Source organism: Sorex araneus, chromosome X, assembly GCF_027595985.1.
Source record: "Sorex araneus isolate mSorAra2 chromosome X, mSorAra2.pri, whole genome shotgun sequence".
Lineage (NCBI taxonomy): Eukaryota > Metazoa > Chordata > Mammalia > Eulipotyphla > Soricidae > Sorex > Sorex araneus.
In genome coordinates this window covers 84,886,131-84,902,843 of record NC_073313.1, presented here as the reverse complement: position 1 = coordinate 84,902,843, position 16,713 = coordinate 84,886,131, and positions in this window count along the sequence as shown.

Genomic DNA, 16,713 nt, shown 5'->3' with positions numbered 1-16,713 from the left:
ATACTAATAAAAATTAAAATTATTAAACAGTATCTAAGATATGAATACGAATTTAGCTCATTTAAGTTAACAAAGAAGTTGAAAATTTATTGAAGTAGACATTCCACTAAAGAAAATAAATAATTATAGGTACATGAAGAGACGAAAAATATTAGCATGAGAATACAAATAGAAGCATTGTAAATGATCAATCCATACTATCTTATACCAATAGTTGGTATGAATGTGAAGAAACTGAGACTCTCATAAATTTGTGATGAGAGTATAAAATGACACATTCACTTTGGGAACCAGTATAGCAATAGCTTCTTTTATATTTAGTTTAAACTTATGCATCTAAACATGTCCACTCATAGGGATATTCTCAAGAAAATGTAGAATATCTGTTGACAGACATGTACAGCAAAATTCATGGCCAGGTGTTTGGGAATATTTGCAAACTGTAGTAGTACTGCTATTTTCAAATAACAAACAATAAAACAATGTATTTTTAAATATTATTTATTGAATCACCATGAGATACAGTTACAGATTTATAAACTTTCATGATTACATTTCAGTCATACAATGATCGAGTACCCATACCTCCACCAGTGCCCATTCTTCTCCACCAATGTTCCCAGTATCCCTCCCGTCACACCCCATGCCCCGATGCCTCTGTGGCAGGCACATTCCCTTTTACCATCGCTCTCTTTTTGGGTATTATAGTTTGCAATGCGGGTACTGAGTGGCAGACATGATGACTGCACTCATTTGTGGAATATAAAGTAACATAATCAGAGACTAATACCCATGGATAGTAGAGATAAGGGCCAGGAGGATTGTTCCATGGCTTGGAAGCTGGCTTCACATGCTGGGGAAAAAGGCAGCTGAGATAAAGAAGGGACCACCAAGTAAATGATGTCTGGAGGGCACACTCAGGATGGGAGATGTGTGTCAAAAGCAATGTATTTTATCAACACGGTGGGAGATGATTTTTAATCATTTAAGCAACGAGGTTCTGTACATTTTATAACATGGAGGAATTTTGCTAACAGAACTAAGCTAAAAAATCAATACATTAAAAAAGCAAATGAAAACGCTCTACATCAGTAGTCATCAGGGAGATGCAAATCAAAACAGCAATAAGATATAAACTCAGGCCACAGAGATTGGCACATACCAAAAAGAACAGGAACAACCAGGGCCTGCATGGGTGTAGGGATAAAGGGACTTTCCTACAATGCTGGTGGGAATAGCCTTTCTGGAAAACAATATGGACATTCCTCAAAAAACTAGGAATTGAGTTTCCATATGATCCAGAGCTACTATTTCTGGGAATATATGCTAGGGGCCCAAAAACACAATGCAGAAAAGTTATCTAAAAGTTATCTACTTCTACATTCATTATTGCACTATTCACAATAGCCATAGTCTGGAGATAACTTAAGTGCCCCCAAATAAATGAGTGGATAAAAAAACTAAGGTACAACTACATAATGGAATACTCTGCAGCTGTTAGGAAAAATGAAGTCATGAAACTTGTTTATACATATATAGACATGGAGAGTTTTATGTTGGCTGAAATGAGTGAGAGGGATAGGGGGAGACATAGAATGGTATATTCATTTCAGGGATGTGGAAAGCATAGTAGCTTCTTAATTTAATGGATTTCCATTTTATCTTTGCTTCCACTTGCTCGGTCAGTGGTGTTTCATCTTTGAACATACCTTTAACTTCAATGTTGTGGAGGGTTTTGTCTAAACTTTCTGCTATTTACCTTTTGTTTTGGGTCTGATATTGAGATCTTTAATCCAATTTGATCTGACTCTTGTGCCTAGAAAGAGATCTGAATTCATTTTGTTTTACATGTCGCTTCCCAGCTTTCCTAGCATTACTTGTTGAAGAGGCTTTCCTTACTCCACTTCATATTTCTTGATCCCTCATCAAATGTTAAATGATCATATCTTTGAGGGTCATTCAGACGGAGAGGGACAGACAGAATGATTTCACTCACTTGCTGGATATAAAAAATATTTTAAGACTAATACCGGAAGACAGTGGAAGATACAGGAGGACTTGTTCCCGGTTGGAAGCTTGCCACAAGTTGGGGTTGAAGGAGGAAGGAGAGGGCAGTTTCGACAGAGAATGTATGACTAAAACAATGAGAGTTGAAAATGATCACTTTGGACAACAGCTGAGTGCTGAAAGGATGTAAAGGATATGCATGATAACATTTCAGTACCTGTATTGCAAATCATAATGCCTTAAAGGAAAGAAAGAGATAGAGCGAGAGAAATTGTCTGTCATAGAGTCAGCCTGGTGGAGACAGCAGAAAGGAAACTAGAGACGTTGGTAGGTGGGACCTGCACACTAAATGGCTGTTAGATTGTGGTATGACTGAAACCCAATCATGAGCAGCTTTGTAATGGTTTATATCATGATGATTCAATAATAATAATAATAATAATAATAATAATATCAACAATAATAATAGCACTGTAGCACTGTCATCCCGTTGTTCATCAATTTGCTCGAGATGGGCATTAATAATGTCTCCATTGTGAGACTTGTTACTGTTTTTGGCATATTGAATACACCATGGGGAGCTTGCCAGGCTCTCCATGTGGGCGGGATGCTCTCGGTAGCTTGCTGGACTCTCCGAGAGGGATGGAGAAATCAAACCCAGGTCAGCCGCATGCAAGGCAAACACCCTACCCATTGTGCTATCGTTCCGGTTCAATAATAATAATAATAATAATAATAATAATTGTAGAAGAATAATGCCCAAAGGCAGTAGAAATGTGCATGGGCTAGGAGGAGTGGTCCATGGAAGCTTGTCAGAAGCTTGCCACATGTGGGTGGGAAATGCACTCAGGCCAGTGAAAGACCACTAGCATAATGATCATTGAAAATGATCACTCTGGACAAGAACTGAGTGCTGAAAGAAGGTAAAATTATATACATGATAACCTTTCAATAACAGTATTGCAAACCAAAGTGCCTTAAAGGAGAGAGAAAGAAGAAAAGAGTGTCATAGAGTCAGGCTAAAACTCAATCATAAACTATTTTGTAACTGTACATCTCATGGTGATTCAATAAAGAAGGCAACTGGACTAGAGAAGGAATCACTAAGTCAATGATGGTTGGAGGGATAGTTTGGAATTTGGAGATGTGTGCTGAAAGTAGATAAAGGATCAAACATGATAGCCTTTCAGTATCTGTATAGCAAACCATAATGCCCCAAAACAGAGAGAGTATGGGGGAAATTGTTTGCCATAGAAGAAGGTAGAAGGGTGGGATGGAGGGATACAGGGGACATTGGTGGTGAAAAATGTTCACTGGTGGAGGGATGGGTGTTTGCTCATTGTGTGACTGAAACTCAAACATGAAACCTTGTAACTGTATCTCACGGTGATTCAATAAAAAATTATGTGTGATTACATTCACATAAAGTGGCTAATAAAAGTAAATTTTCAGATACAAAAAGTTGACAGTTTAAGGTCATGATTAACTATAACTTTATGATTATAAAGGAGAATGAGGATCAAGCATAAATGGGCACTAGAGAATTTTTAGATTGATGCCAGATATACACATGAAAAGAATATGGAATCTGAAACACTATAAAATGTATGCAGTCATATGATTTTTGACAACATTGTCCAAAAAATATGTACAGGGAAGAACTTATTTTGGTCTATTTCATTTTAATTTTTAAATTCTTTCCTTTCTATTTTTTTGTTTTGGGGCCACACACTTGTGCTCGAGGCTCTGTGCTCAGGGATCACTGCTGCCTATGCTTTGGTACCCAATGAATTGCCTAGGATTGAACCCAGGTTGGGCATAAGCAAGGCAAACATATAACCCTCAAAACTGTCTCCTAAACTGTGATTTTCTTTTTTAATAAATGTTTCAGAAATAATTGGATATTCATGTGGGAAAAAAGAGAAATTCAAGGCTTTTGTGGTAGTATATATAAGCTATTGCAAACTTTTTTGTCATAGCACCAACAAAACTTAGTTCTAGATGGACTAAAGGCCGAATTGTAAAAGCAAAACCATTACACTCACAGAAGATAATGTATGAAACTATCTTTTCTTTGAAGCATAATAACAAGATACGAGTCACAGAAATCAATAGCTTTGTAGATTGATGGATCTATTAAAATGAAAAGCAGCTATTTACCAGACATCATAAGAACAGCAAAATATACTGCAAGAAAATATTTGTTAAACCTTTCTTAAGATATATAAATGAATACTACATGTCAATAATGAGAGGTAAGACTTTATTTAAAAACAGACCAAAATTATGTGCATCCAATTTGGAAAACAGTCTGGCAGTTTCTTTTGTGATCATGGTATCTCCTGCCAGTAAGTAGAGTTTGGCAATTTCTTTATTTAAGATTTTTATTGTTTTAAATGAATCGCCATGAGATATAATTACAAAGCCTTCATTATTCAGTCATACAATGATTGAACAGCCATCTGTCCACCAGTGTACATTTTCCACCACTAATGTCCCAAGTATTCTTCCCACCAACCCCACCCCTCCATCCCCTGCCTCTATGGCAGACAATTTCCTTCTTACCTCTCTCTCTCTCTCTCTCTCTCTCTCTCTCTCTCTCTCTCTCTCACACACACACACTGTTTTCCGCTTGAGCAAATCAATGAACAATGGGACGACAGTGCTATAGTGCTACTCTCTCTCTACTTTTGGGCATTATGGTTTGCAATACAGATACTGAGTGTTAGCAGTTTCTTTTAAAGTTAACAGTAAAATTGCCACAAGACTCAGAATACTGTTTCTTCCTTATTGACCAAGTAGATAAATAACTTGCTTGTGAAAAAAGCCCTTTGTATTAAAGTTTTTAAATTGCCTACTACATTATTTCTGAAAATTATAAATTAAATGTCTTTAGCAACATGAAGAACAAACTAGGTGCCATGAAATATTACTAAGCAATCAAAATGAATAACTAATTAAGGCATGCAACAACATGATTGAATCTTAAATGTATTTTGTTAAGTGAAAGTAGAAAGACTTTAAAGATTAATATATTAATTCAGTTATATAATATTCTGGAAAAGTTTAAGGTGTAGAGACGTGGTAGACTTGTGATTCCCAGGGGCTATGGAAGGGACAGGAGGTAACCACAAAAAATAATTCGGGGAATTTCAGGGTAATGGAGATATTTTATTTGGCACTGTGGTTTTGGATGCAAGACAAAGCATTTCTAAAAAGTGGTATAATTATACCCAACCAGAGTGACTTATTTTATGCAGATTTTAAAAAAAGGAGCCAGGAAATATGAGAAATTCAAGGTTAAATGAAGACTGACAAAGTTTTTTTATCTCTGATTCATATGCAATTTAACTTTTAGGAAGGAAGTGCCAACAGTTGCCATAATAACTTTGAAAAAATGATTTATCTAGATACTTTTTAAAAGACAAACAAAAAAAAGTACACAAACACCGTACTCTAGATAATAAATATGTTTCCTATTGGGGTCTGGCTCAGAGATTCTAATACAAGTATACTAGGGTTGACAAAAATAAACAAGTGCATTATAAATAACCAGAGTCATATTTCTCTACAAGGCAAGGAAATTACAATAAATACTTTATCAGTGCCGTAATACCCTACCATTGCCACAACAAATTTAGTGGCTTAAAATAATGAACATTTATTACATTATTGTTCTATAAACTACAATTGTGTCTCAGTGAGTTCAAATGAAGGTGTCAGTAGGCCGTTTTCCTTTCTGGTGTCTATGGAAACTAATATGCTACTTGTTTTTTCCCACTTCTAGAGGTCACTCACATTCTTGAGCATGTTTCCTTAAGCTTCACAGCCAGCAACACTGCACCTCTCTGTATCTTTCTGACACTCTTTCACCTCCCTATTCCACATTAGGGACATTAGACCTACCTAGGTAACCCAGGGTAATTACATATTTTAAAGCCAGCTGCTTAGAAATTTTAGTTCCATCTGTAACCTCATCTAATTTGCTTCATTTGTGGTAACATAGCTATGTAATATGTTAACATTTGTGGAAGCTTCATGAAGGCTCAACAGAAATTTTTTTTCAGCATTATTGGAAGACTTTCAGAAACCTAAGCTTTTTCTAAAATATGTTCAGTGGAAAAACAGACATATCACAAAGACAATATATAATGGAAAATATTGTAGTACTGTAGCACTGTCGTCCGGTTGTTCATCCATTTGCTCCAGCGGACACCAGTAACATCTCCATTGTGAGACTGCTTGTTACTGTTTTTGGCATATCAAATACGCCCGGGGTAGCTTGCCAGGCTCTGCCAAACCGGCGGGATACTCTGTAGCTTGCCGGGCTCTCTGAGAGGGACAGAAGAATCGAACCAGGTCGGCACCGTGGAAGGCAAACACCCTATGCTGTGCTAGGGACTGCGCTAGCTCTCTCTCTCTCTTCTCTCTCTCTCTCTCTCTCTCTCTCTCTCTCTCTCTCTCTCTCTCTCTCTCTCTCTCTCTCTCTCTCTCTCTCTGCTAAGCTTTTGAGGGCCATACTAGGGACTGGAGCGATCCTAGGGGTATGGTCCCTCAATGGTCTGGTTACAGTTTATACCAAACGGACTTAGCATCAAGCACAAAAGAGTAACATTCTCCAAGAACTAGCGATTTCCAGAAGGAGGCCTTCCAGAGCCTATCACCAGCTCCGGAGTGGAGGGCTCAGGGGCCAGGGTGGGGGGAAGGGGCGGGAGGAGGGGCTCAGACATCAGCCTCCGAGGAAAGGGCGGCTAGGAGAGGACTTGAGGAGCCAGATGGCAGCCCTGAGCTCGGTCCCCAGCACTGCATGGTTCCCTGAGCACTGCCAGGAGTGCACCCACTCCCCCAAAAAAACACCTGAACAAAGAGTAAGAGGGACACAAAAAGTCATTGGTGGGAGGCAGAACATTTTCACTAAAAAAGGGCCACAGTGTAGTGGGTAGAGCTAAAGAAAAACACAAAGGTTCGAGAAATAAAGAATCCCTATCCAAGTTTCTTATAGAAACCACTCAGAGGGCCGCGCGACAGTACAGCGGGCAGGGCCTTTGCCTTGCACGCAGCCTACCCAGTACGAGCCCAGATCCTAGAGAGTCCCCTGAGCCTGCCAGGGGTGACCCCTGAAGGCAGAGCCCAAAGTCCTGAGCACTGCTGTGTGTGACCCTCAAAAGCTTAGCAGCGAGAGCTAGCACAGTCTGAAATAGGTGTGTAAGGAGTGTGTGTATGCGAATGTGTCTTCTGCTTATTGATGCTAACATTACAAAAGAAGTCAGATTCTTTCCTTTTTGTTTTGGTGCCACACCCGGTGATGGTCAGGGCTGACTCCTGGCTTTGCTCTCCGGAATCACTCCTGGGGGTTGGGGTGGGGTGCATGCGGGGTGCTGGGGATGGAATCCCGGTCAGCTGCATACAAGGCAAGCACCCTCCCCGCTGTACTCTTGTTGCTAACTTTATTAGTTTTTTAAAGATGGTTTTGAGTGTTTGCCCCCTGGAGAGTCCAGAGCCGGTTGTTTTGTTTTTTTGTTTTTTTGCTTTTGGATCACACCCTGCGATGCATAGGGGTTACTCCTGGCTCATGCACTCATGAATTACTCCTGGCAGTGCTCAGGGGACCATACAGGACACTGGGAATCGAACCCGCGTGGGCTGTGTGCAAGGCAAATGCCCTGCCCGCTCCAGGCCCCAGAGTGGGTTTTAAGATAGAATTTCTGTTTCTGTTAAAGTCTTGGAATTTGGATAGAATCATGTCGATTCTGCGTTCATCACACTGGATAGTTCTGCCATTGACTTAGTCATGTCCAGTCCTTCGCTCTGGGATGTGTTTACTTACGTCTCTCCCTCCCCACCCCCGCCAACTCCCCCCCCCACCTCCCACTCCCCACTTTTGTGGTTTTCACTGTGTAAGTATTTTATCCCCTTGGAACCTTGGTGGCCCCAAAGAATCCAAAGAATTTTATCCTTTCTGGTGCTAATGTAACATGTTTTTTGTCCTTTCTGCTTGCTCCTGTAACTGGTCAGGCTAATTTTTGTGCGTTGATTTTATGTCCTGCTGGATTGTTCTGCCTGCTTTGACACCTCGTCTTCCTGTCTGCCTTCCTGCCTCCACCGTAGTTGTCTTTATTTCCGCTCTGCCTGGTTGCTCTGGCTCAGCCCGTGGGCCTGGACTGGGGGGGTGTAATTCTGGGCCAGTGGGGTCCCCAGCTTCTGGTTGCACAGGAGAAGCTTCGCTACTTGTTCACTCCGGGAACGGTTTTATCTGGCTTTTCTTCTCACTTCTTTAACTTTTCTGTTCAGTTCTCCATTTTACCGAGTTCTGCACCTGTCTTTATAATGGAAAATACACATTTAAAAAATATTCACTATCGCTTATCACCAGAGAAAAGTCCACTAACACTACAGTGAGATACCAATATATTTCCAGTGTGTCCACAGAACCCAAACTAGCATTTGCAACAGACTGTGTGCTAAATTGGTCAACACTGGCTTGTGGGGCCTTCAGGCCTCCCAAACACTTCCTAGGAGGCCAAGAAAAGTCAAATAAATAAAGAGAAACCTGACGATGAATTTTCATGTAAGAAAAATTTTATTAATTCATTAATTTATTATTATTTAGCCAGAACATCTCCAAAGCAATAAACTTTGAAATAAACGAAATTGAATACTGCAATGATAAGGAATAAACTATAGACTATGGAGAAACATATGGATGAATAATGCAAAGAATAATATGGATGAATCTCAAAAATATTATTTTTGATTCAAGGGTTTTTTTGTGGTCTTTTGAGGCACGCAGTCTTTTGAGGTCAGAGGTGGGTACACTGTTGATGAGTTTGGTGTTGGAATTACATGCATGAGAAACCATTATTAACAGTATTGTAAATAATAGAATCTCAATGAATTAAAATTATTAAATGTAATATTTGTGAAAGAAACTGAATATATGGCTTATTATGTGCATATGAAAATCCAGAACATACAAAATTAAATATTTATGGAATGTTTAAAACAGTATTTGCCTGTGAGTGATGAGGCAAGAATTGACAGGCTTGGTGCAAGATAACTCTGAGTGATGTAATGGTCTACATTTGATTGGTATTTAGATTGCACTTGTGGATTTAAGTCTTCTCCACTCAATGATATATGAAGTTTATATTGAAGGAAAAATCTATACACAAATATTTATCTATAATTAATTACATGAAATTTGAAGAATTTGGGTCAGATCAAATTGGGACTTTGAAATGAATAAAGAGAAGGGTAAAGGAAGAAGTGAAGGATAGAGGGTAATATGGGCAGAGGACAAAAGTCCCAGACACACTATACTGAAGAGATGTTATGTACCTATATATATGAATCATAGAATCAACAAAACTGAAAGTATGAGATCCCACTTAAAAACATTGGTCTTAAGGAGGCAGGCTGAGGGATGGCAAAGGGAACAGTAATGGAGGAAAGTTGACACTGGTAGCTAGATAGGCATTGGAAAATTGCATACCTGAGACTCAACTATAAATAATTTTCTAAATCATCATGCCTAATTAAAAATCAATTAGAAAGTAAGAGCTATGATAGAGAGGAAACTGATACATATCTGAGAAGGAAAATACAGTTAACATGTTAATAATAGATTGTAGATATGGAATTTAGATTTTAGCTGGCCATTTAAAAATAGTTTAACTTTTCCTTTGAACTGTTTACTAGCTGTATGTCAAAGACTTGGTGGAAGTATGACTCAAATAGAGGGACGATGAAGGTAATAAGAATTTAATGTAGCAAAAGATATAGTCATCGTACTGCACTGAACCAGGCTACTGCTGCATGTGGTTAGTTGGTCTATCTTAAGAAAGAAATTACATCCTAGGACAAAAAAATTGACAGAATCAGCAAGAGAGTGCTGAACAAGTAAAAAATTTAAGAAGATAAAATTATATTAGAAACAGAATAGAACAGAAAGCAACAAAGACTGTATTTGATTGATATCACTTTGAGGATCTCAAAATTGTGTCTCAGAGTCCTAAGAAGGTCACCAGAAATATTGTAAGGGAACTCCGACCCATAGAGATTTCCACATTGTAGGAAGGCACATTCCAGTATGTTTCCCCAGATTTGCCTTGTCCTTACTGATCATGTTCTAATGTATTAATTCTAAATTAAGGGAGTCTCTAAAGCAATGGAGTTGCCCTACATCATAGTCCGGTCTTTAAATATTCCAATGAGCCTTAATATAGGTAAAAAAATGTCATAATTATCTGAGTCTTATTTTATTTTAAGAGTAGTTTTCATCCCAGTATTATTTTGCATGTTTTTTATTTTTCTTAGTTATTACTCCCAATCCTTAAATATAAAAATCTAAATTTTAAATTGATACAATAATGTATTTCACTATGCTGTATGATGGACTCATGCTCTTGCATTTAAATATTGAGATATATATTATTTAATGGAAATTACATTCCTTTCACTTCTTATGTATATTTCATTTAGATCACTATATTCATTTTTTCAATTATGTAGTTAAATAGGTTATAATATCTATGAACTTCACTGCAGGGTAGTGAAGACGGTGTCGTAAAATATTTGTTATGGAAAGGGAATATTAATCTTATAGAAGAACTGATCCAGAGCTAAAAATGAAAGATGAGTATGGATGAGTAAGTTAGTGAAATCCTGGCCCATTAATATCAAAGAAAGAGGAACAAATATCTGGAATATCATTTTTTTCTGATTCAGAAGAGCCATAACTATTGCATTACAAGCCCTTTTCATGAGACTCCATTTTATCTTCACAGCAACCCCATAATATATTATTATTTTCCACATTTTTAGATGAAGTAATTGAACCTCAGAAAGAAGTCACAGACTGCTTAAAAGTTATTTTAGTCATCAAATGAAAGAAGCTAGAGTGGAACTCACGTTTGTCTGATACCAAAGATACATTCTTAATAATATCCCACTCAGGATCTCAAAGAGAAAGTGGGGTGGGTGGAGGGAAAGTGCCAGGCATTCCTCTCCCTATACAGAAGAATCAGTGAACCAGTTCAAAAACCAAAGAGCAGAGATATTTCAGCATTTTTGAGTCATTTAGATGTACAATGAGATCAGAAAAACATAACAAAGAAAAAGTCCTTAAAGTGACTTTCTAACCTAATTTCATCGCAAAGATGTGTGTATATATGTATATGTATACATATATGTATATGTACATATATGTACATGGTTAAATCAGAGGAAGGGGAGAAAATGGTGGTTGCTGGAAGAAAATTAAAAAGGTATGTCTGTGTCCCAAGTGTACCGAGTATCTCCGAAGGAAATTTCAACAAAGGTTTACTTGGTTCCTACTATGTGCATAGTAAAAATCAGGGAAAGAGATAAAAGACACGTGCAGTGAGACAACTCTAGGTTAGAAAAGCAGTCTTTGAATACATGGGAGGGAAAGGGGCCAGAGCATAGATTACAGTGCACACCTATTTGTCAGATGTCAGAAGTTCATGGAGGAGATTGCAACATGAAAAAATTTCAGGAGATGTGTAAACAGATACCAGTAAAGCCTGCTGTGAAAAAGGCCAGCATGAGGTCATCTTTTCCTATTGAACAGAAGTCTAGGGAAGAAGGGTGAGTTGAGAGACAGAAGAGACCAGAAAAGGTTTAGGGCATGCTGTGAGCATGAATATAGCCAAAAAAAAACAACTAGAAATGAATTAAAAATTGTGGATGTGCCTGCAGGGCTCTGGCTGCTGGGATTTATGCATTTGTTGATTATCCACTATGTGCACTACTCATAGTAAATATTCAATCCCAGGCAGCCGCCTCTGTAACTTCCCCACTTTTGGCCCCTAAGCCAATGTTCTGTCTCATTTTTTGCTAAGACGGGAGCAATCTGAGCAACAATTTACAATTACAGTGCATGCACATATAGGTTTTTCTGCTATAATCAAAATTTATAACAAAATTAATCTGACACATATTTAATGATATGCATATAAGTGTCATTGAGCTGGGTAGCAACTAAGTATAAATTGCAAGCAGTTTACATAACTGTAACTAGAATCACTTCTACATAGTTAAACCAAATTCTTAGTTTCTTTCTTGAGTTTATCATCTCTTGTGTAGCTCTCTACTGCAATCAAGTCAGCTTTGTAGTTAACGAGTTGATCATCAACTTTACCCCGTTATTATTACTGTTAAGGGATAAATTCTATAATCTTCATTCTCAACAAAGATCACTGCTGCCAGTAATGCCATTTCATCTCAATTATCCATCTCTTTGTCCAAATAGCCCTTTATTAGAGGATCCTCTGTTAACCTCAAAGGGTGCTAACTGCTCTCTCCTAAGGGATTTCATGTGGGGACAGAAGGAGGGAAAAGCTGATTAGTGGTGGTGACAACATAGAGAAGAAATGGGATATGAATATCATTATCTGAAGCTCAGAGTCAGTTGGGTCACAGGGTAAGTAAAAGAATAGGGCTAAATTCAGTATATGCACACACCTCTCCCTGACCCTGATTCTTGAAGACTTACATGTTCCTCTTCCTAATGGTATTTAAGAAGATAGATTTATACCAAACAGAAAGCCCTGCTCCAGTTTATGGTCCTCCTTCTAATGGTATTTAATAAGATAGATTTATACTAAACAGAAAGCCCTGCTCCAGTCCAACAGTAAAAATACCTCTTACTGAGACAGAGAGATAGCAAAGGAGTTAAGGTGCATGTCTTTTATGAAGTCCTCGGGACTAGCACCACCTGGTTCCCTGAGCATCACCAGGTGTGGCCACGGAGGCCGCCAACATCCTTAGGGTGGCCCAGGTATTCCTTAGCATAGCACCACAGGAACCAAGAAGCATTTCGTCCTATGGTGCTTACATTGGTCTGTTGGTCCAGTTGACTGAGACTTGCCAGGAGGGGTGTCTGTGCTTCATGAGCATCCTGTGAGAGGCTCAACAAAACAAAACAAAACTAAAACTAAAACCAAACCAAACCAACCAAAGCATCCCTCCCTCCATTAAATTAAGATATCAATGGAAATATCTTTAAATTTCAGATAAGTGTGGCTTTTCTTTTTCTGTTAAAATAAAGAGCTTTGAATCTCTAGGAAAACCAGTCTATTTATGTGAATGTGTGTTCATATACTAAGCTTTTCATATACTCAGTGTTGGGCTGTTTTCACTCTGGGAGCCCCAGAGGGGGGTGGGTGAGAACCATCCCCACCCCAGGGGACCCAGACCTGGGAGCCAACCTCCACTACCCAACCACCGCCACGCTCCAGGCCACTTTCCGGACACTTCCTACCCATTTTCTATTAGTAGTCAACAAATCATAGAGATATGCCAAAAATAGTAACAACAAGTCTCACAATGGAGACATCACTGTTGCCTGCTCAAGCAAATCGATTTACAACAGGACTGCAGTGCTACATTGCAATATATATATATACATATATATATATTCAATATGCCAAAAAGAGTAATCATTGCCCTCACCCTGAAAGAGCCTCCAATCGTTGGGAAAGACGAGTAAGGAAAAGCTGCTAAAATCTCAGGGCTGTGAGGAATAGAGACATTAACGGTGCCCACTCGAGTAAATCGACGAACAAAGGGATGACAATGATACAGTAATACAGCAATACTAAGCTTTAGAGTCAGATAGATCTGAATGCTACAAATGGATAGCAGTGAGATTTTTGTATTCTACTCTCCGTAATTCTTAATTTTTTCATGTGTAAAATTGATGATAATATCAGTGTCTATTTCATATGACTTCTGTAAAGATATCACAAATTTATGTAGGATATTTTCACACTGGAAAATAGTAAAAACTCATAGGTTATTATTATGGATACTACTACTTCCTCATTATACTGTGATATACTACGGTATTGCAGAACTTTGTGATCTTTGACTCTGGTCTCAATGGGACCCAGGAGCAGAGGAGCAGAGATTCTCTACCTGCTTCCCCCAGTCTCTGGCAACCCAGAGGTCACACCCGTAAGCCACCTCCTACTGGTGCCAGATAATCTCCTCACTGGCCACCCTCTAGCACTCACAGCTTCTCTTGGAAGAGAGCATAAAATGAGGCCCTAATAATCATGTCACCAGACTCCGAGCCAGGCTGTTTTCACTCGGGGCGCCCCAGAGTGGGGTATGAGAGCCCTCTCCATCCCAAGGGAGGCAGCCCCAGCAGCTGACCTCCACTACCCAACAGCCACAATGCTCCAGGCCACTTTCCACACACACTGGCCGAGCCTCACACATGAGTGAACATATTTCTGAACATCATCATAGAGGGAAATAAATATAATTGCCTCTCAGAGAGCCCGGCAAGCTACCCAAAGTATCCTGCCCGCATGGCAGAGCCTGGCAAGCTCCATGTGGTGTATTTGATATGTCAAAAACAGTAACAATAACAGGTTTCATTCCCCTGACCCTGAAAGAAGCCTCCAATCGTTGGGAAAGATGAGTAAGGACAAGCTGCTAAAATCTCAGGGCTGGGACAAATGGAGATGTTACTGGCACCCATTCGAGTAAATGATGAACAATGGGATGACAGTGATACAGTGATACTACTGCTTCCTCATTATACTATTGTCACTACATGTGTTTTCATCTGTATGAAGGAGACTTCAGGAAATGAAGGTATGGAATGTTATTGATGAATCTGGTGAAGGCATAGATTAAGTTGAATCAAACAGAACAGCACAGATGACTAAGAACCTTGGGGAGGGAGAACTTATGAAACAACTATGTAGCACTGTAACACTGTTGACCCGTTGTTCATCGATTTTCTCGAGTGGGCACCAGTGACGTCTCCATTGTGAGACTTGTTACTGTTTTTGGCATATTGAATATGCCACAGGGAGCTTGCCAGTCTCTGCCATTCAGGCGGGATACTCTCAGTAGCTCGCTGGGCTCTCTGAGAGGGATGAAGGAATCGAGCCCGGGTCAGCTGCTTGCAAGGCAAACACCCTCTACCCGCTGTAATATTGCTCCAGCCCTTGTAACAACTATAAGGATATTCTCCTCATAAATGGTAGGAGGCAAATCGAAGAAGTGCCCTTATGATTATAGGCTAAGGGAAACTTTTATTCAGAGAAATATATCTTGAAGTTGGTGTAGCAATGTATTAAGTGGAATAATATATTTTAAAAACCAGGATCAGCATTATCACATTATCTCATAATCCTATTAGGTAGATTTTTTAAACTGCCATTTTTGCTAAAATAACGTTTTCTTTGGTCATTATTCTAGCTACTGTTCTTTCATCCAGAGAATTAGCAGGAAAAAATAATTAATCTATGATTATGGATATTCTGGGCCAGAAATTTGGACCTATAACAAAGGGAATGGCTTGTCTCTACTTCGCAATGTTTGGGTTTTCATCTCAGAAACATTTGGCTAGAGGGAGTAGACCATTAGAAAATAGGATCATATAGAGGCATCTTGACACTTATATCTGGTAGTTAATGCTGCTTGTCACTGTCAAAGTGTTAGTGCCTTAGATATGTTCTTGTCAATGTTATAATGACCTTTTCATATTCAAACAAGGAGAATCTCATATATTCATATACTCTAGGACATATGGGAGGAATATACAAAGATTTGAAGATATGAAATAGAACTGTAATCTCTGTATTTAGAACTCTTTAGATATTGTCAACAATATATTTTTAATGTTTTATTGAATCAGTGAGATACACAGTTACAAAGTTGTTCACCATTGGACTTCAGTCATGGGATGTTCCAATACCCATCCCTCCACAAGTGTATATTTCCCACCAGTTTCTCTCCTGCCGCCACCCCATTCCTCACCCCGCCCTCTTCTTCCTTCCTTCCTTCCTTCCTTCCTTCCTTCCTTCCTTCCTTCCTTCCTTCCTTCCTTCCTTCCTTCCTTCCTTCCTTCCTTCCTTCCTTCCTTCCTCCTCCTCCTCCTTCTTCTCCTTCTCCTTCTTCTTCTTCTCCTTCTCCTCCTTCTACTTCTCTTTTCCTTCTCCTTCTTCTTCTTCTTCTTCTTCTTCTTCTTCTTCTTCTTCTTCTTCTTCTTCTTCTTCTTCTTCTTCTTCTTCTTCTTCTTCTTCTTCTTCTTCTTCTTCTTCTTCTTCTTCTTCTTCTTCTTCTTCCTCTTCCTCTTTTCCTTCTCTTTCTCCTCCTCCTCTACCTCCTCCTCCCCATCCTCCTCTTCCTCTTCCTCTTCCACCTTCTTGTTCTTGTTCTTGTTCTTGTTCTTGTTCTTCTTGTTCTTGTTCTTCTTGTTCTTGTTCTTATTCTTGTTGTTCTTGTTCTTGTTCTTCTTCTTGTTCTTGTTCTTCTTCTCCTTCTCCTCCTCCTCCTCCTCCTCCTCCTCCTCTTTCTCTTTACCTAATTTCAGCACTCAACTCTTGTCCAGAGTGATTATTTCTAACTATCATGGTCATAGTGGTCCCTTCTCAATTCTAACTGCCTTTCTATACTTTTGCCTAGCTTTTGACAGTGTACTAATTCTCCTGGCAGCCACCAGTAAAAACAAAGTCATTAAATTTGCTTATAAATAGATGAATATGGAGTGGATCATGCTGAGTGAAATAATTCAGAAGGAGAGGGACAGAAATAGAATGATTGCTTTTATTTGTAGGATATTAAAAAGCATAGTATTAGACTAATATATAAGGACAGAAGTTAAAAGAAAATTTTGCATGGTTTGTCCATGTCAGTTGGTTCTTTTCATAGGATAGTTGCCTG